We start from the raw sequence: 20756 nt of genomic DNA, 5'->3' as shown, positions 1-20756 counted from the left end.
CTCCCAGGAGTGTCATGAGTACAGGGATAAACAGACTCAGTGGCCTCCAGATTCAAACGTCACCTCCCAAAATGTGAAACCTCAGAGATATGTAACCATGTGAGAGAAGCCTAGGACTCACTTTTCACAATTAAAACAGGTTTGATTTCCTCCATCCCTTTCTCTCTCACTCTCATAGGGGCTCTGTCTGTCCAAACTATACTGACCGTCACTGTTTTTTCACAGTTATGCTTTTCACTGGAGATCATTTAATGATCTTCCAAAATGTAGTGCTCTGTCATTAAAAAAAACCCCACAAAAACTTTGAAATACCAAAATATGACAGCTGCAAAGTTACACAAGCATAAAAAGGTATGCGATGCATTAAATTTTCATTTTAAAATAACACCCCCTCCCTTTTTTTCTGAAGTCTGAGTGGCAGAGGTCGAGTCAGACGCGCGCGGGGTTTCGCGCGGGTCCCGATGTGGTGATTATCCACCTCTTTCAGGGAAAGATTTGCAGAGTGTATTAAAACGCGTGCCGTCCCCCCCACGGCACAGAGCACAATGCACCCGGGACCAGCGCACCCCGCCAGAGCGGACCCGTCCTCCTGACTACTTTGCCATATGCTTTATGGCGAACAATAAAACATTTTAGTGCAAAATAAATTGGGGTCTTATTGAAATACTGGCCCTATATATGTCAGGGAAGACGTACAGTTATTTTTTGCGGTGCTGAGACATATTTTATCATAATCTGCAGACGGAGAGCGGGCCTTGTACACATCATTGGCTTCTCTTGCTCAGTTAGATTGTGAAGGTCAGAGTTCTTTAGCCTTTTATGGCTGTTTAACTTTTAAGAATTATCTCATGTAAAGAAGTGACCTGATTTATCATCCTTTCAAACGGGCCATTGGACCTGGAGCAAAAGCCCTGGGGTTTCTGGACCGTTTAAACATGTGCTTGCGGACGCCACACGGCACCTATTGGTCCCCTCCTGGTAGAGTCTGTTCTCATTTCATCAGTTAAACTATGCCCAGACCTGCTCTGCAGGTTAATTCCAGTTACTGCATTCTTCACAATGCTGCTCAGAGGAATCCCAACTAGGATGCTGCACATATATTTCACAACATCTCACACACTGCTCTGCCTCGGTTATTACAGGCTGTATTAGTGGGATTAAGGATGTTTCATTCTTCAGATTCAAGATGGTTTTTATGGAATTAGTGATTACATTACTGAGGTGAAGTACTCAAGAAACAATTTGGGTTGTACGTTTCATTCCAAGGTCAAATACTATCTATGTGCCCTTGAACTGTGCAAATAAAAGACATGTGAAACCATAAGTTCTGTATGGCACCCTGTACGCTTGTTTACCTTCCAAGCAAATAAACAATGACAATAATTTAATTTCTAATCTGTTACTTTGGAGGAATGCATTATGGTATTAATTTACATTTAAATTGCCTGTCCTTCAACAAATTGAAGTGAACTGTAGTGAAAAATAGAGTGAATTAGTTTCCAAATAAGAAGTTGATGTATTTTTCCAGGGGGGTGTCAAACTACACTAAACATATCTTCTAAATGTCCTCAGCTATTTACCGCCGCAATCGACAATTCTTCCAGCCAGTGCGCTTCTGTTTGATGGAATCGTGAAGGTATTTAAAGGTCTTTCAGGGGAAAAGCAAACAGCTTGGTGCCCGGTAGTCACCTGAAATGTTTGACGCGTAACATGTATTCCATTTGTTAATTGGTGTTTTGCTGATTGCGGCGGGTTTTTCGCTGAGGACGGCAGACTGTTTCTGTGAGGTTGTCAATTTGAATCCCGGGGATTTGCGATGTAGTCACGCGGCCGCACTGTGCGCTGTCTGCTTGGAATGAGTCTGTGCGGTAAGGTGAGAATAACTACTCTCTCCCGCGCTTTAGTTTAATTGCGTTTCACGAGAAGGGACGCGACGCTGCAACGAGCGCTCGAATTCAACGCAACAGTGAGGTATCCTGCAGATTTCAGACGAAAGTAGGCCCTTGTTAATCTGATTCAATGTATAACGGCTGACGGCGAAAACATGCCACAACATCATTAGAGGTTTTTTTCCCAGCAGTTTTTAATTATCGTTGCTGCAACAGATTTGTATCTGCCATCACAAATATGCATCACTATCAGAAACAGATTTTCCACTAATATAACAGAAAATATTTCGTCAGTGTGCGTTTACAACATTGCAGCGCGAGAGTAATGAAAATGAGACATGTATGTATGTGCAACATAATGTAGATTAAAAATATGGATTGATTCTGGACAGGATCAAAAACTATACATCTATAAATACGGCTTTTTCATTTTTGCTCTGAGAAAAAAACTCCCATATCCTCAAAGGATATAATAAAAATAATTCAAGCCAAGTAAAAAGATATTTAAAGCAGATTTTAAAGCATGGCTTATTTATGCAAATGTTCACTTGGTTATACGCCAGGAAATCTGTATATTTAAATACCACCTCTAATAAAACAAATTCTCTTTTGTCTGCATAATCAACACAATCTGCATAATTTACATTGGTTGCTTAAAACTGCTACGCTCAGTCTGAGCTAAAGTGTAAAGAAGTTTGTTTTTTAATGTTTGTGCCTATTAGCCAAGAATTAATTAATCTGCTTTGCAGAACCCAATTAGGCCACAAGCTATATTAATACATAACAGTTTTCCCAGTATGGAAATGAAGTAGGCCTACATGGGGATGCAATATTATTTTCACAAACATAATCATAACTGCTGCTTCAGCTGGAGCGGTAATATTTTAAATCATTCATACTGAACAAAACCTTACAGAGTATCCTGGGATCGAATAAATGACCCAAATGTGATAGGTTTTTTTGTTTGTTAATTGACAGAATTCTTACCGCATGGCGACCAGCAAACGTGGAGTACATAACACTTGGAACACCGTCGACGTAAGCCGTAACTTCTGCTTTTAATGTCTCTGACTTGGGTGCACTCAAATTGCAACCACTAGAGGGAGAGTTGTTCCTATGAGTCGTGGACAAGAGAAAAAAACACAACCTTGTCGCCACACAGACTCAGAGTCCTGTTTTTCAAACAACACTGTGTAGACAGATCATCATTTAGTCACTTTTTTCAAAATGTTATCTTTTGTTTTCTTTATTTTTGGCAGCAGCAATAAGCTGTTTGCACATTATTGTATAGCTTTGTATAATATTTAAAAACTGCATGTTTAAAAAAGTTTCCCTCCAGTCTTTTTGTTTGTTTGCCTGCATGACAGAGGTGGTGCCATCGGGACTGTATACATGGTTTCTATGGCTTCCATTGGTGTGCTAATGTCTTTATTTAAATACTCTTAAGAGGATTGGTTCAGATTACCCCAAAGTTTGACAGAGGTAAATCAACAACTTGTGTAACCGCATTGTTCACATTGACGATCATTCACGGCACGTCAAACCATTACAGCACGCCATGTACGCAATTAAATGTACTTTAAGGTATAACGAACTTTGCCCTCAGCGCTGAGCACAGGATACCATCATTTGCTTAAATGACTATAAAGGTAGCGAATGTTCAACATGGACTGGAAGGTGTGTGGGCAGGGCTGAGTTCTAACTCCGCAATTTCACACCACGGTGCGGTAGAGACGGTTTAATGGAAAGCAAGCCGGAGCTACGTGTGGAAGGTTGGGCAAGGAGCCGACGCGGGAGGGTTTTCAGCCCGCGAACACGTCCCACGCGGAGTTTAACCCAAAGCGGGACGTTCTCATACACGCCCCATCTGCGCAAACATCAAAACCTCGCAGATTTAGCCTCTGTGAAATGCGGAACAGGCGGCAAATAGCACACTGATACATATTGCTCTGCCACTTGCATTATGTAAAAATGCACCATGGAGACCCCCTAGTATTTGGGACAAGGGGTTGGGGGTGGTGTGCGGGGGAGCTTAAATATTTATACATAAGCCTCTTGAGGGGAGCTATTAGTTGTGAAATGTTTTACTTTCTGGGACTGTCACTTTGCTTTAGCTGCCATTAACGACAGGGGTGACAGAGACCTCTGGGTCAAACATTTCTGGGACGACAAAGGCCCTGATGGAATCAGTCGGTAAGACCCAAATTACTTCTGTGTCATTGCTGAACAATATTTCCCCTCGCCCTCTTTCCCGCACCCCCCCGCCACCCCCCCTCCCCACCCCCCTCACCCACAGCCACCGAAAAGCATTCCTCTGTTTACCGCCCGGCCCTCCCCACCGCACACACGGAAAGGGGTTGTTTGTATATGGCATTGGGGGATGGAGGTGGCGCAGAGTTTAGGGGGACAATGTTTTCGGGATGTCAGGCCCGCTGGGATGGGACCTCCCCCTCCCCCTTTTTTTGTTGTGCTTTGTGAGAAACGTCGATAGAAACAGGTTGTAAATGAAGCCCGGGACTTGGGGACGGACGTGTTTGGGTGGGGCGTCAGGGCGGGGGGGGGGGGGAATCCAAACAGACAAGATCTCTCAGCCAAACCCAGTGGCTGGGTGGTAGCGCGAAGGGGAACTCACCGTGCTTTTACTTTTATTTTATTCAGCGTAGGACTAGCGATCAAACCTTCAATACGACTAATCACCCATGACATTTTAATGGGAACAGTGCATCTGCCAATAAAAAGGTTATGTTAACAACTGTTAATATATAGCAGTACAAATCTGCCAAACACCAATACAGACACACACATGCAAAGCTTCAACACTCTGTCTGCTCCTTAAATGAAACACAGATGATAATATTCAGCTGATTTATAAGCAATGCTATTTTGCTTAAGGATGTAAACGCTTACATATAAAATGTCTGGGCAGAAATATAAAAAACATGGTCTAAGTGAAGCAGGAAAATTACTTCAAAGAGCATTTTGGTCACCTGTATATACACTTTATACTTCTGGACTCATGGTTGAAATAGTTTGAAAGTCCTTCAGGATATGTGTCACACTGTAAAAAAAAAAAGAAAACGCCTGACAGTACCATCTTGGTTTCAGAGAGGAAAGGGATAATTCTATGGCTGGCACAATTGGTTACAACTGCAAACAGACTCCAAAAAAAAGTGGAGAAAGAATGAAACAGACAGGGAGGCTTAAAATCCCTTCTCACCCCTAAGTGGGTGGTCCCGTCACAGCAGGGCAACCGTGCCGTCGCTGGGCATTTCATTGGGGTGGGGGGGGTTGGGGGGGGGGGGCTCTCATTGAACCTCCTCTTTTCTGCATAGAACATTAAGCCCCCCCACATCTAGAGAACCATATTCACGCTACACTACCTTCATTTAAGGAGAGGGTGCAAGCGCTGACCGATCAAATGATAGCAGGAATTTGAATTTTAAGCAGATTCAACACATTCAAGTTCCATTAAAGGAATGGTTCCATTCTTTAAAAAAAAAAACACCCTGCATACCCAGAATTTGGGCACAAATTATCATGCATGTGGTCACTAAAATAACTAAAGGTACTTAATTAAAAAGACACCATTTTGAACTTTGAACTTTTGAGAATTCCCAGAATTCATTATGTGTATGGACTTGCTTTCAGCTAATCTAACCTGTCAATATTCCTGATCGTTTTGTGTAGTTGCATATGGTAAACTACATTAATGAATGATAACCCATATCCTGAGGATTGCATATGACTGGGTACACACCAACAACTTTTCTCTGAAGTTTGTAAAGTTTTCACCAATCTCTCGAACGTAAAAGTCTGGGAGGACAATATGAATAGGCAGAAATTTTGTTAAGCAATTATTTTGTAAAAGCACTTGCCCATCCTCAAAAGGGAAGATAACAATTTTAGGATTTGACAAAGTTAGCTTTGGGTTATTTTTATCCACTTTCATTTGCTGAAAAAAGAGTACTGTGGATTTTTTGGAGTGATTTCTAAATACTTAATAAATACACAAAATTAAATCCTCAAATATGAGATGAGGGTTATGAAAGTAATAGGAAGATAGAAATATCTCCATAGATATAATCTGGACACTTGTGACTTACTGAGAAACACTAAAGTGGACCCTACAAAATACAGGGAAAGTCAAAACATGTGACTCTCTCCGGTGCCATGGAAACCACTCTCCAACAGTTCAACTCCAGTCAGTTTATTTCTGTATACGGCTTGCTAGCACCTGGAGCTGGATTCCTTTCTAAACAAACACCTGATGTAATAATCTTCCACTTTTATAGAGATCTGGGAAGTGGTACAAGAATGCTACAGTTACAGAGTATAAATCTTACGTGAGGTTGAGAATGTTTTCACATGACAAGGGTGCTTCAACTCAGCATTGCCACAAAGACAAGTTTGATGTAAAAAAAAAAAAAAAAATGAGTAAGAAATTACATTTTGCCACTCTAAAAAAATATATATTATTTTGGGTTATATTTTTACGAATCCATATCCATGATACATGCTTCAGCACATGGATATACCAATGTAACCTAAAAGGTCAAAATGAACTACCGGAGTCAAACTGACCAGATTTTTTGGCAGCAGTTGAGAAGGTGTGGTCTTTCCCATTCATTCATTCATTCATTCATTCATTCTTTACTTTCCTGGAACTGGTGGGCAGATTAGGCCCCGGTGGAGCACAAGGCCGCTCAATACCGCGCGCCATTGAGGAGCGCGGCTCCGTCCTCACCGCGTCTTTACCGCGTCTCTACCGCGTCTTCCCCCGAGAGGGGGAGAAACAGCTGCCTGCAGTAAAACAGCTCACAAAGTCTGCTCACACTCCCCCTGATAGCTCACCGCTTTGTGACACTGTCAGAAATGCCCTATTCTTTGTTTTCAAAAGCATTATCAACAGTAGACACTCGCACACTGAAACTCCTGACTGCCTCGGGACTGATTCGGGAAAGGAGAATAGGTTTCCATCTCCGGGAGAAAAAAAAATAAAAATACGACATTTTCAAAATGCCACTTATTTTCTAAATTCGAGGCGCTGCTGCGTGCGCACGTGTGCGTTTGCGGGTGTGTGTGTGTGTGTGTGTGTGTGTTTGTGCTATGCTATTCATACAAGGCCAAATATTTGCGTGGGGTCTTTTTCTTCAAAGTGATTTATTTGAATCGTTAAAACCATTTTTTTTTTTCTGGCAGAAGAAATTACTTGGGCATCATTAAAGCCGGAATCTACCACACTCACTGGTGTCAGCGTGGCAGTTTAGGAAACTTTAACTTCCCCTTGAAATACCACACTGGCTATCTGTCAGAATCCATAACAAAACAGGCTCCCACACCTACCAGCCAAGCACATTAGAGCTGTTTAAGTAGGCCCCACAAGTCATGCATTTCAATTATTTGTTCAAAGCAGCCAGCAATTAAAAGCTGCAAACATGCCATTTGAATGCAAACTCAGACAATTAAAAGTGGTTCGTGAGTGCATTAGAGGAATAAGTTCTGAATTAGCACTTTCAATACACAAGGCCCTGTCTTTATCTTTTTCCCTTTCACTCTTTCAGGACACAGAGGGAGAAAGAGAGAGGGAGGCCTTTTTGAAGTCTTAAGGGGTTTCTTTTTCCTTTTTTTCACCCCCCACTACCACCACCCCCCCCCCCCCCCCTCCAAGGAAAGAAGATTGAATCAGCCTAATCTTCTGCTTGTACATTTGAATGTCTTTTGCTTGGTGAGAGCCCATCCTGGCTGCCTGATAATAGCCCAGGTGCAGGGACAGTGTCCATGTCTAACTTGTTCTCCGCGGGGTCCGTAAATCACTTGGGGCGGCCCCCGCCTTTGAAGATCCACGCCTGTTTTCAGCGCTGATTTGTGGTCACTCGAGCGGGCGTTTACGGCCCCGCACCCCCCACCGCCCCGCCCCACCCCACACGCACCCCCACGTAGGTGTGAGAGGCAACACTGGGACTTTGGGGTTCGTGTCTGAGGGCCCTCCGTCAGATCGCAGACACCTGCATGGCCACGGGTGGGACCGCTTAACTGGTGCGTGAGAGGGAGAGCCGCAAACGCCGCGCGCGTTCATACTGGTTGCAGTTCCTATGCAACACTTAATGGCCGCCAGTGCCTCTAATAGGCAAATGGCATTAATGCAATAAAAGCCCAGTCTGACAGTCACTTAGTCACTTATTAGAGTATTGCTCCCTTTTCCCATGCTATTCCCAACAAAACATAACATAAAAAACATCCACAGCAGGAATTTAAAGTTTTTATGTACTTTGGAAACTAAGTACATACTTGGTAAACTTCATGTACTCTTTTGTGATGTATAGTGCAGTGGAAAAAGCATGCATGCATTAGTACACATCCTTATGGAACGGCGTGCACACGACAGAGCCTGTACACAGCTGTACCCCTCGCCGCTGCTCACTGGCAACGCCACTCCCCTTGAGCGGGCTCATTAAGTCGTCACGGAGACGGAAGAGCGGTCACAACCCTCCGTCCACCCCGCCCGAACTCCGACGCGGTGATTTACCCGTCACCTGCGGAGGTGTGACTGGCGAATCTGACCTGGGCGGCTAGTCTTCGAGTGTTGGGACACACAGTTCCCTCCGTTGGGTAAACATTTCACAAACATCACAGAGGCGTATCCCTGCATACCTCACAAGGTGTAAATCCATCAGAAGTGGGGCGGGCACACGGAGCACTGACGCCAAGGGCTCGTCCAATCAGGACGGAACTTCGAACGGTCACGTCAAGCAGGGAAGAGCTGAAAAAAGAGAAAAAAGGCCTTGTAGTTTCCTGACAGCAGACAGACTGGCACATCACCTTCACACAAGAGACTTCGCTCAGCACACGCACGGAAAAAAAGGGCGGAGCATTTCCTCCGCAGCAGCAGGGCCACAAGGCAGTGCCAATCACGCGGGCATTGCATGCGTGAGACAGGTGCATTTCAAAAAACACTTCAAACATTTCATCTGATTTGCACAAAAGAGTAAAATAAAAGAGCCAAGACTCAGTTCAGTTTTTTTCCACACAAATCCAGGTTACAAAAGTTTACAATACCAGAAATCTAACAAGGCGCTTTTTTCAAATAAAGGTGACATGCAGCAGTAACAGAGCAAAACAACAGCGCACAGCTAAAAGGTGTACGTGGCTGGTGGAAACTGTTGACTCTGAAGAACCGAAATGTGCTTTTATTGGTCTGGCCTAAATCGTTGAAAGGCTTACAGACCCCTCAAAGAGCGTGTTGCCCATTGTATTTTCTGTGGCATTTTACCAAGGAGCAATCTGCTAGCGCGCAAGGATCAGCTGCCAGCGAATGAATTAATCATCCCGCAGAGCTAGAGGTGATTCTGTTTGGTTTTTCCGCGACCTATATAACAAGACAACAGCCAGAGCCGCCGTCGCGCTGCCCCCGCGACTCACCCGTTAGCCGCGGCGCCATCTAAGGAGGCTAAAGAAGGGGAGTTAGCGGGCTAGCGCGCGGCCCCGGTCCACGCGTGGTTAAGGTTGGCGGCGCGGCGCACCGTGACGCGCGGTCCTGCCGCTCCCCTGTTTGTTATTTACAGGGTTATTTACTCTTGTCGCAGGCCCGGGCTGGAGGCGCAGCGGTGGCTTCCTCCCTCGGCTGTATGACAATTAGCCGGCCCGGGGTGGCAATCGGGCCCGCCGCAGTTTGGGAACGGGAGCGGTTTTATTGCCAATGAATTAGTGCCGTTTTCTTTTCACACGGCCGCTCCTCCTCTTTAACGGCCACCAGCGGGTTTCACCCCACCCCACCCCACCCTCACCCTCCCCCACACACACACACACACACACCCACACACGCACGCACGCACACACACCCTGTGAGCGGGCGCTGCCTACCTGTGTGAGGGTTGGCACCGGTGGGGGAGGGGCCTCTGTCTCCCAGGGTGTGAACTTCACACCGGAGGGGAAACGGGCTGTGCCTGACATCACAGCGCAATGCATGGGACGTGTCAGCCCCACAGGCCACGTCTAAATTACATTCCTCACAAAAAGCTCTGTTGTTCGCGATAACGATCTAAACAGTCGGCCCGGGGATGACCTTCAACACCATGTATGACTTGCCGATCTGGAATTTTATCACTGGCTCTTTAACCCCCTGAAAAAGGGGGGGGGGAATCTTCTTTTCTTTATCTCAGCTGAATCTGATGTCTCGTCGCCATTCTAGCTGTTGTTTATTCAATTAGTGCGCTCTTACGAGACTACACGGAATGGACTGTACGCCCCGAAGTGAAACACTATTCCCCGTACGGCTTATTGACTACCATAAGCTAATTCTTTCATCCCATTTCATCACCCTGCTATGCATTAATTAATTCATTCATTAATTAATGAGAAGCAGCCTATATTCTTTTATGGTTAGGATGATAAGGGTGTCCGCCCCGTGCCTGGCGCTGGCGCGGGCATCACTCGGGCTGATTGCTGGTCCGGCCCACATTAGCGCGCTCTCTAATTAGCCGCAGCTTTCTGCCGGGGCGCGCACGCCTCCGTGTCGCCGCTCCTTCCAAACACAGTAATTAGCTAGCGCGCGACGGCGCGGGCGACATGATTAATTACAGCTGGAGGTGCGGTGCAGCCAGCGTCGGAGCCGCCGACACGGAGGGCCGCGGCGCCGCGGGATAACGAGGCGGGATCCGACGCCGGCACCGCTCTCCCGCGAGCGAGCGAGGCGAGGGCGGCGAGGGCGACTGTCGGTCCGCGCTGCGGCCCTCTTCTCCGCCGACGTCTGAAGACGCGCGGAATCTAGGTTGAGGCGCGTTCTGAACGCGTGTTTTTTCTTCTTCTGCTTTTTCCATATTTTGAGCAAACACTCCAGGGCATCAGACAAACAGCGCACTCTCAGGAATTGGCAGCTGTGTTCCGCGCGGTTTTTGAACCGGGGAGCAATCGCCTTCCCGAGATTTGAATTAATTACGTGCTTCACGTGAGAAACGGGATAACAGTGGAACCCCCAGAAGTCTCTCTCTCTCTCTCTCTCTCTCTCTCTCCTTCCTTCTTTCTCTCTCGCTCTTTCTTCAGAAACCCGCCCCACGGACCTGCAGATGGTTTCAGCATGATGTGCTCTCCATAGAGACCGACTCACACTAGGGACGCTGGCACTGGCACAGGCCTGGCGAGCGAGCCTCCATTCTGAACACTTCAAAACAGCCACGGGGGAGGTATATGACTTAACATAAATTAGGCCACCAGGGACTCCGGAAAAGATTGCGCGCACAATGCCAGAATTATAGATAAACAGATTATGCTTTTACGAGGTTTGCATCAGAAAATGAAGAGAAAACCCATTCAGTGACATCTCTGTTTGGGCTGCCCCAGCGATGAAACGTATTAAGAAACTGACGGATGTAACCGGGGCCTTCCACTTTCATAATTTTGTGTTTGTAGCTTTAAAAGAATGTCTGTTGTGCTGGATGATGTGAGAACACAAATGCAGTAAACATGGATTCCTCTAATAAAAAAGGGCTCTTGATCACACAGTAATATGCTGTTTCCCACCGTATTTCAAAAACAGTCCAATGAGACTGTATTCTGTCCAACATTTGACCAGATTGCTGGTATTCTTTGCTAAACAGGCTGCTAAGGTTGAGGGGGGAAATGAACCAGACCGTTTGGAAGAACAGGACCGCAAGACTGTGAAATGATCTGATTTGCTATGAAAATGAAAGAGGTTAAGTTCTGGAAACGGGATTAATGCCCGGGCGGAAAGCACGCGCTGTTTCAGTGCTCAGGTGCAGCGCAGAGCATTCCTGTGCCAGGCTGAAGCTTCCAGACCTGCACCAAACAACGGCCACCTCGCCGTGTGGACGTGGGCACTGCGCTCCAACCGCAAGAGCAACAGCGTAACCCAGAACGAATGTGATTCGCTGTTTAGGTAATTATGTGATGTTTTTATTGGTCTAACCATTTCGGTTAGTCCAGGCCGGGATATTGGAGCGCGGGGGGGGGGAGCGGTGAATAATGCCTCAAGAGTGTGATCTGTGATTAACTGTTACAGAGTATACTGTAGAGTAACCAGCCACTGCTAATTAAACTGGTATTGAGTTCAACAACAAAGAGACAAAGGAACAAAGTGGAATTTAAATACGAAGAGATTACCACAACAACAAAAGGCAAATGACTGAAGCTCTCTGTCAGTGGGGATTTTTTCCCTTTCTTTTTTTTTTACACTGATCACAACGACATGAGATTAGATCAAAGCAGCCACTTGTCGTCGATGGAACAATGGAGACTGGTTCTTTGACAATGCTGAAAATAATATCCATCTGCATTGCACAAAATGCTTACATATGCTTACAAAAGCAAACAGTTTATATCCACCCCCCTTCCTCCTCAACACACAGACGCACACAGAACCACACACATATAAGCACAAACACACGCACATACACAAACATGCATACATACACACACAAATACAACCACATCTATACACACACACACACACACACACACACACGCAGACACACAAACATGCATGCACACACACAGAAATACAACCCACATACACACACACACACAAACTGTGAAACTACACTGGTCGCAGTTCTGCAGAGAGCCATTCTTTGACCTTGACGCTCACCCCCTGAATGCACCCTACAGCCCTTTACTCTTTTATAGAGATGACATCACCCCTTTTTCTGCACCTCCAGAAGGTTTGAACGACCGGCGCACAGGAGATAAAGACCTGGTTAGTTTCCTCTTCCCGGTCGTCCGCGGTCATCTTCCCGCGCCGCGAGCGGAGGGGCACGCTCCCCCCTGACCCACGCCCCGGCACGGCGAGCGGAACCGGACCGGACCGGACCGGGGATCCCCGGCCTGGAGGAGGACCGCGGCTGCGTGACCGCCCAGTCCCACCCCCCCTCCCCCCCTCTCACTCGCCCAGCTGGGCGGACCGCGCCAGCTGTAGCCCCCACGGGGCCTAGCGCGCCCGCACTCCAGAGGCTAATCAGCGGCGCCTCATCTCCCTCCCAGCAAAACGTGGTGCCTCTCGCACCTCTGGTTCCCAATCCACCTTTGAAGTGCTGCGCAAGTGTTAGTTTATGGCCGTGTAGAGATAGATAAGATTCCGAGACAGGTGATAAATTAGCTTGTCGCACCATGGTTGCAGGGGAAATAGCAGGGTACTAAAAATCCACACAGCCTGTTATTATCCTAACACATTTTACGCATAGCAAATAGAAGCTAAAATCTTTTAACGCCCAAACACCTCGGTGTCAAGTAAGCTAAATACCCTCATTAAAGAGAGGTGTTTATATTTACAATAAAATTAAGCCGTAGTCTATTGCAGCTTCCACTGAGCTGGGCTAAGTGTGAAAACACTCACAGACACACAGCTGATAACTGGATATGTGAAACTCACAAGAAACACAAACGCCTCCTAATGCTACTAATTCCAATTAATACCAATGCTTAGTAATCCAACACAGTAAACATGTCTGCCCTGTAATGTTTTAGATAATAAACATTTAACATTTAAGAATTATTAAGACTTTAAAATCACCTTACATTGTAATGTGATCTTGTAAAACATTAAGTTTCAGCTGCAAATGCCACCATGGGACAGTGTGGCCAAGGAGGATGATTGAGCTGTTAGGGTAAGAGCGCCTGGCCTGTCGACTGCGTATGGCAGACAAGCAGGCTAGAGAGGCCCGTCGCAAACCCGTGTGTCATACCGAACACTTACCATTCAAGAGTGATGGGAATGGCAGCCCTACCAGTAAAGATGAGTCATACCTGTGACACCCATTTCACTTCACCAATCAGGCTGACTTAATTACTTTACAAGCTCACAGCCAGGAATCCATCAAATACACCACACATTTCAATATGCGCCAAAAAAAACACCCATCTGCTCCAAACCTAAAGCCTCCACCCACCCACCCCCCCACCCAACTCATCATCAAAACTCATCAGAACAATGCAAATACCCCGGCGTGCCTAAAAATGGAAATGTGAACGTGAGGTGAGGCCAAAAATAAAGAAAGAAAAAGAAAAAGAAAAAAAAACAGGCAAAAATGCAGAAGGCGGTAGGGGATTGGCGGAGGGCTGTTTTTGCAGACGGGAGCGGCGGCTGACAGGGCTGGAGCCCGCGGTGTGATGGATGCGAGGCGTTCCCGCGCGCGGCCCCGGCTCTTTCTGCGGGGCGAAAGGAGCAGGCTTTGAACTTTTTCCTTTTTTCTCCACCCTGTGCGTAAGGGCGTGTGCGCCGCGAACGCGACCGAGGGCCGGCCGCAGCTCCAGGGCACTTCACCCGCGCACCGCGAGCGAGCCGGCGCTGCCGAGAGAGAGGAGGAGCAAAAAAATGCAATAAACAGCTCATTAATAACCTGCACGGACTCTGCGCCGAACAGCCTTCACACTGAAACACCGTGAGCCATAACCACGATGATTAACGGGCCCTTCCACTTTTAGGGAGAGGTTCATCTTTAACACGTATTACCCCGACAACCCAAACAAAATATTTTGTCAGTCTGACTGTGCAGTTAAAAAAAAATTTTGATGTAAAAATTTAAGTACGCAAACATTGGATTTAGATTTGCAGCATGCTTCTGGAAACATGAAAAATGTGAAAAAATATTGCGAATGTGGAAATTTGTTTTCGAGTCACCCGGAGCTGTTTTGACAAAACAGTTTTGAGCAAGTATTTCACGGTTTGTTAGGCACAGTTGTGCTGGTGTTATGTCACCCTGGTCCAGGGGAACACTTTGTGTGTACTGATTTTCTTTATGACTTTATTCATTAGATTTGAGGAAGAAGTTAACTGAATATTAATCGGGGTTGACTCAGAGGTTTGCAACTTTTGTCTTTGTAAAGAGAAACATGTTAGTACTGGGGGGGGGGGGGGGATAAACATTGAATTAGAGGTGTTAATTCAACAAATCTTTGTGAATATATCTGGCCCTCAAACTTGAGGCAGCTGTCTCAATTAAGCTTAATTGGCTGTATGATTGATTGCTCTAGACCCTTGAACAATTAATTGAACGGGAAGTTAATCTTAATCAATTAGACTGAATATTAATTGGCACCGCTAATTTGGTTAAGGGCCACACAAAATGATTAGATATGTTAGTTGTATCTTTCATGAAGAGGCACACTACACCGTGAGCTTCCATGCCAAAGGACAAACGGCACGCATGTACATGTGATGCCAAAGCAAGACCATCATTCAATCAAAGCTGAGTAATTAAGAGCTGGGAGGGAATGGAAAGCAGCACATACACTCTATTCTCCAAGGACCTGGGGGTGGGGAGCACACAGCCATATTTTACTCATCATACAGTATGAGCTACGGGGAGCACACGGCTTGGAGAGCCAAATTATTAACAGAACCTGCTACTCAGTTACACCCACGCATGGGCACACAAGCTTGCACACAAACACACACATGCACATACACGCACACACACACACATGCACACGCGCGCACACACACACACACACATGTAGCAGCAGAGACAGGCACAACTGCAAAGAAACACACACACACACACACACACACACACCACACCTTTTACACTTCCTGAAGTAAGAGCCAAAGGCTTTTCCTATCATGAAGTGGCTACTTAAAGACCAGTGGCCCCCATTATCACTTCTTTGAGCCAATACACATTCCTATCTGCAAGTCCTTCTGTGCTACTGTCACAGTATAAAAAAACCTGTTTTTTCCCTTCTTTTTCTGTCACACATTACATGGCACAACCAATGCTGAACCAAAACCATGCATAATAGAAATAAATAAAAGGCTTCAAATAATACAACCCCCCCCCCCCCCATTTAAGTTCACTATAACCATGTGCACTCTGTCATAAATGTTTATCATTTAAACATTTTTAACATAATTTAAGCCTCTTTTGTCTTTACAGAATAACTTTTGTATTTAATAAACAAAAGGTTTGGGACCCGGTGCATTGTGGTTTGCCCCAGTTTGTGTAGCAGAGGGATTACGAGACTTGACTCGCTAAAAACGCTCCTTAAGATTCCGTCCGACATTTTGGGTCAGCGACTGCTCCCACTGAGTCCACGGGGCTGGACTTAGACGCCGTCCCACAGTGCGGCCGCGGCTCTGTGCGTCTGCGATTCACAGCCTCCCCCCGTCCCTCCTCCATCTTCCCCCCGTAAAAAAGGGGAGGGAGGGAAAGGGGGGTAAAGTTTTCAGCTGAATGACAGCCAGGCGAGCCCCCTGCTGTGCAGTCTTCCCCGCTCGCCCGCCCCGACAGCTCGCCATTGTCCCGAGGCCAGCTCGCCGCCGCCGACGGGGGAACGGACTTTGGCCGCGGACTGAAGATGGAGCGTGCGCGCGTGCGTACGCGCTGACCTACCTGTGCGGACGCGCCCGGACGCACCGCCGTCACACGTGACCCAAAACCTGTACCCTCCCGTGTAAAAAAAAAAAAAAATTGTTTTACGTATCACTCATTATTAGTTCCTCTGCACACACGGGCGGTGGAGGCCAGGTCGGAAACTGACATTTTCATGTTGACAGTATCGGTAACTTAGCAACGCACTGAAAGGCCCTATATGCATTGATTGCGCACAATTGTCTTGACATTGTGGAAGTGTTAAGCGAGTAATCCCCTATGGCTGACCAGACAGTCCCTGCTGTTATTCCGGAGCTCTCTCCAAACTAAACTGTTTACTTTTGAGGGCTTCTCCTCTTTTTGTGCTGAAGCAAACACACTCCACTGACAATTATGACACACATGCACATATATGTATACAAACGTACATGTGTGCATCTGTCACACTCTCTCTCTCCCTCTAGTCATGCAAAAAAAAATTATTTTTCTATTTATTTTATCTGATTTTATGCATATATGGGGCAAGTTGTGAAAGGAGGATAAATTCACATCATATGTATACATACTTTAAAAAGAAACAAAGAAAACTGCTTTTAAATATACACCACTCATCACGCACCAGCACAAACCAGCCTGGCCTTATTTATCAGACATAAGATTTCTTTAGATATTCCATGTCCTGTAGAGAGTGACGGCATCTCTCTGCTCATTAAACGCTTATTATTGGGTGTTAGCTGTGCTGCTGTAGTGGATTATATGGAGATTGTGATTTAATCAGTTTAAACTTTTTCTTAATGCAGATATGCCACGCTTCTGAACAGAAACTGGATCTAAACCTCAGGAGTCCAATAGAAGATACTTTATGAGCTGATATTTAGCCGAGCTGAAAAAGGTTATTTGTGCATGCACAAAATGTGCTCAGCTTAGATGAAAAATAAAGCTACTATAACACAAGAGTTGAATCACAATACAAAAGGAAGTTTCAAAAAGGAAATGAATGATATCACAAACTAATAAGCAACTTTTGTTTATCGGAGCAAAGAAAAAAAGAAAAGCATTTCCTCTTTATGTCAGTCACTGCCCAATGAAGATCTGTTTTCCACTTTCACCCTCGGGCTACTGATATTCCATTCAAAACAACGTATAGAATCGATTGCATAATAGGTTTTACACACACGCCTGACAATATTGAGCCTGAGAAAGCACTGTAATACTGAGGCAGTATTTAAAGCAGTAATAACTACCTCCTTGTGGTAAAGTCACACAGATCTTTGAAAACTCTCTTTTCCTTTGCTGAGGCTCGGTGGCCGTTGAGGCGCGAGCGGGAGGACGCGGCTGGGGAAGGAGGGGACCCGCGCGGCGCGTCCGGGGCCTCTAATGGTGTTGACATTGGGAGAGTGGCGGGGAGAGGGGCCGGGGCGCTCCGGCCGTCTGGCGGGCCTGTTATCTGCTTAGGCTAATATTGCGCTTGCCACCCACAGGCATAATTTGTTTCATAGTCACAGCCAGGCAGCATGAATCAAATGCTGACACTCTAATTTCATGCACACATGGGTGTTTTGGCCAGAGCCGGACTCCCATGGCTCCGCTGCTTCCGCTACCAGCTACCTGACTCTGTCCAGCGCTGCCGCGTCTTAGCCACGCGCATTAGGGCCTGTGACTGCTTAAGATAAGCACATTATCTTAGCGTCAGGCTGTAATCGTACACCATCGGTGAACTGTCTCTATTAATGTCCGCTCCTGTCCTCGTGACTGCCGATTAGAGACTAATATGTGCAAATCTTAACGGAGTAGTGAAACTAGCTGTGGGTTTAGAACAAGGTAGCTAATGTGTGTGAAAGCCATTGTAACTTCAATTTAATAAAAATAAAAAAAATGTCCATGGTGTTTTTGTGATCTAGTTGTTTTTCCCCACAAATCACAAATATAGTTTGAGTTAATTTTGGTCATTTGGTTCCTTGCCAAACTGTGTTAGTGATTTAGGCCTTTGTCTCAATGCCATTTTAAAGGGAACAAAAAAAATAAAAATAAAAACTGCAACCGAAGTTTTGTTTAAAAACAAAACAAAAAGTAACCGAGGGCATATTGAACAGGCCTTATTTGTGCAGGGAAAACCCGGCGCACTCAGAAGCAGAAGCGCGGTGTTGCTGCTTTGCCCTTCACTCTTAATCTGTCTGAAAGGTGAACGCTGTACTGCAGGCCGGTGGAAGATATCTGCCTGGATGTGCCTCCTCATTAAAGAAACAGGAAAGTCACGACAGGCCGTGAGTAACTGTGGATTTTTCAAATGAATTACTGCCAACAATTTTTGAGGGAAGCGTCTGCCTTCCAATGTAAATACATTACCTATGAAAAATATTAAAAATGTTTTCAACAATAAACATAACAGGTAATCGGGTGATGTATGAATGTGACATTTTGGCTGGTGCCTCGGCGGGACAGAGTGGAAATATAAATACGTGAGTTATCGCGCATCCCACCTCCACGCGGCCCGCTGATGAACGTAAATCAGTGGCCGGTTCATTTCTTTCACCCGCACGGCGGCGGACGGGCTGCGGCGGCGGACGGGCTGCGGCGGCGGACGGGCTGCGGGGGTGGACGAGCTGCGGGGGCGGACGAGCTGCGGCGGTGGACGGGCTGCGGCCGCAGCCCTTCAGACGAGGGAAGTGACTCGGTCTGAAAGCGGCACTGCCTGTCTGGCCGCTCACCGCCGCTACGCTTTCTGCATGAAAATCAGGCTCACTTTCAGTCGAAGCGCCATGCTGTTCGCCCTGTCATGAAACGTGCCAAGTTAACCGTCCTGATTTGGTATTACAATGCATTTGTTCGCATTAGTCAGAATTCTTTTTATTCCTGAACTGCAGAGCTGTCTGTCCTTAACCGCAATGCTCTTGGCCCTAAAGCAAAATACGTATTGTGATTAACCACAGTGATCTTCGCCCTTATCCTCGACTGACAAATTTATGCAAATGTCAAACAAATGCTTTGCTGTTTTTTTTTTTTTTTTTTTAAATCCACATCATCATTTCAAGTGATTTGCTGTCACCGGTGAAGAATCAGGCATCTGAAGTGTGCACACACAAGCTTGCTGAAATTCAGCAGACGGTTAAGAAAAAAGACACCGTGGTCAAAATGAATGTGGGCATCCGAGTCAATCAGTCAGCCGTACTGAGTACAGTCCATCAATGCATAAGGAAATATTTGTTTTCTGTTGATGACGGCAATTTCGGAGGAAAACATAGCCACCAGCAAGGCGCTGACTTCAAAAACGAAAGTCCATCACAGCCTTGTCACATTCGCAGAGTTGAGCCCGATGCAGATCTTGCTTACCCTCGTCTTATTACGCCGCCTCCGCGGATGCGAAGTTGACAGCGAGCCGCAGCGCGCGAGAGAGAAACGAGAGTGGCGCGTGCGTGGTGCTGGCCCCTTTCCGCCGATAGTGCGCCACTACAGACAAGCTAAAGGCTCAGCGGTTATTCTGTTAATGCTCAGGCTTCCTTATCTCTCCTTTTCCACAACATGTAGCCCACACATCTCCCAGTTCTCACAGCCACTGGTGAAGAACAGAGACTGGGAAAATGCCTTGCTATGATACCTGAGCTACGGGGCTTCTTGGCCTTTCTGTTTTCCTGGTATGGCTTCGACATGCATCTTAAACTCTATGTCCAGAACTGATTCTTTCAATAAATCACAAAATGTGATGATTTAAAATAATACCACCACAATGCATGCGGCTAAACAAAGGAATGATGTGACCGCTGTCTGTGGAATTTGCACTTCAGTAAAGCAATTTGAGAGCCCCCAGCGCAGACTGTTTACTTCCTATTTTTTCAAATCCAAACAAACTTTTCATTCAGCCCACAGTGCTCTCCGGCGTCCGCAATTTACGGCCACATAAATTTCCTGTGCAAACGACTGTCCGTCACTCCCATCCACGGGCTGGTTCAGGGGGTTGCCCTGAGAGGCGTGTATATAATTCAGATTAATGGCCTCACAGTCACGCAAACAGGAAAAATAAATAAATAAGGTCTTTTCTCCACTTTACTGTAAGCCAAAACCTCGACCAAAGTTTTCGGGAATGATTTCCACCCCTGTGACATTAGCTCTCCTACCGACACAGTATAAATAACAGGTTCCTATCCCCTCTGTCCCTCCCCACTTAAGGTTAAGCTGAGTTTCTAATTCGGGCCTCTGCCCTCCTGCATTAAGCAAAACATAAATTATGCATACTAATTACCTTGGATGGGCTACCACTCTAATGAATTCTTTTAATTAAACTGCAACATTGTGGTTTTGCGCAGGGCAGTCTATATTTCATCGCCTGCCTCGGTTAACCTTCATCTCTGTCTGAACGGATCACGTCGTCGAAGCAACAAGGACACCGGTTTAATATGTTTGATTACACAACACAGCTCACATCACTGATACCCTATTACACGCTGCCAGGGAAAGATTGCTTTAAAGGAACAACAACAGGGCACGAAGGGACAGAGCTCCACGCTCCCAAAACGTCTTCCTAAAAATCTCGCGGCCCAAGGCCAAGGTCTGT

General features: G+C 46.1%; 1 long non-coding RNA gene across 2 annotated transcripts in view; it reads right to left on the bottom strand.

The window, feature by feature from the left end:
- The window catches only part of LOC118214900, a 181553-nt gene that overhangs the window by 84872 nt on the left and 75925 nt on the right, over positions 1 to 20756 (bottom strand). For both annotated transcript variants that reach the window (XR_004762711.1, XR_004762710.1), the window contains exon 4: positions 8541 to 8649. This is a non-coding gene — a long non-coding RNA (uncharacterized LOC118214900). The remainder of the gene's footprint in view (positions 1 to 8540; positions 8650 to 20756) is intronic.

Source organism: Anguilla anguilla, chromosome 16 (genome assembly GCF_013347855.1).
Source record: "Anguilla anguilla isolate fAngAng1 chromosome 16, fAngAng1.pri, whole genome shotgun sequence".
NCBI lineage: Eukaryota > Metazoa > Chordata > Actinopteri > Anguilliformes > Anguillidae > Anguilla > Anguilla anguilla.
This window is presented reverse-complemented; position numbering and strand designations above follow the sequence as displayed.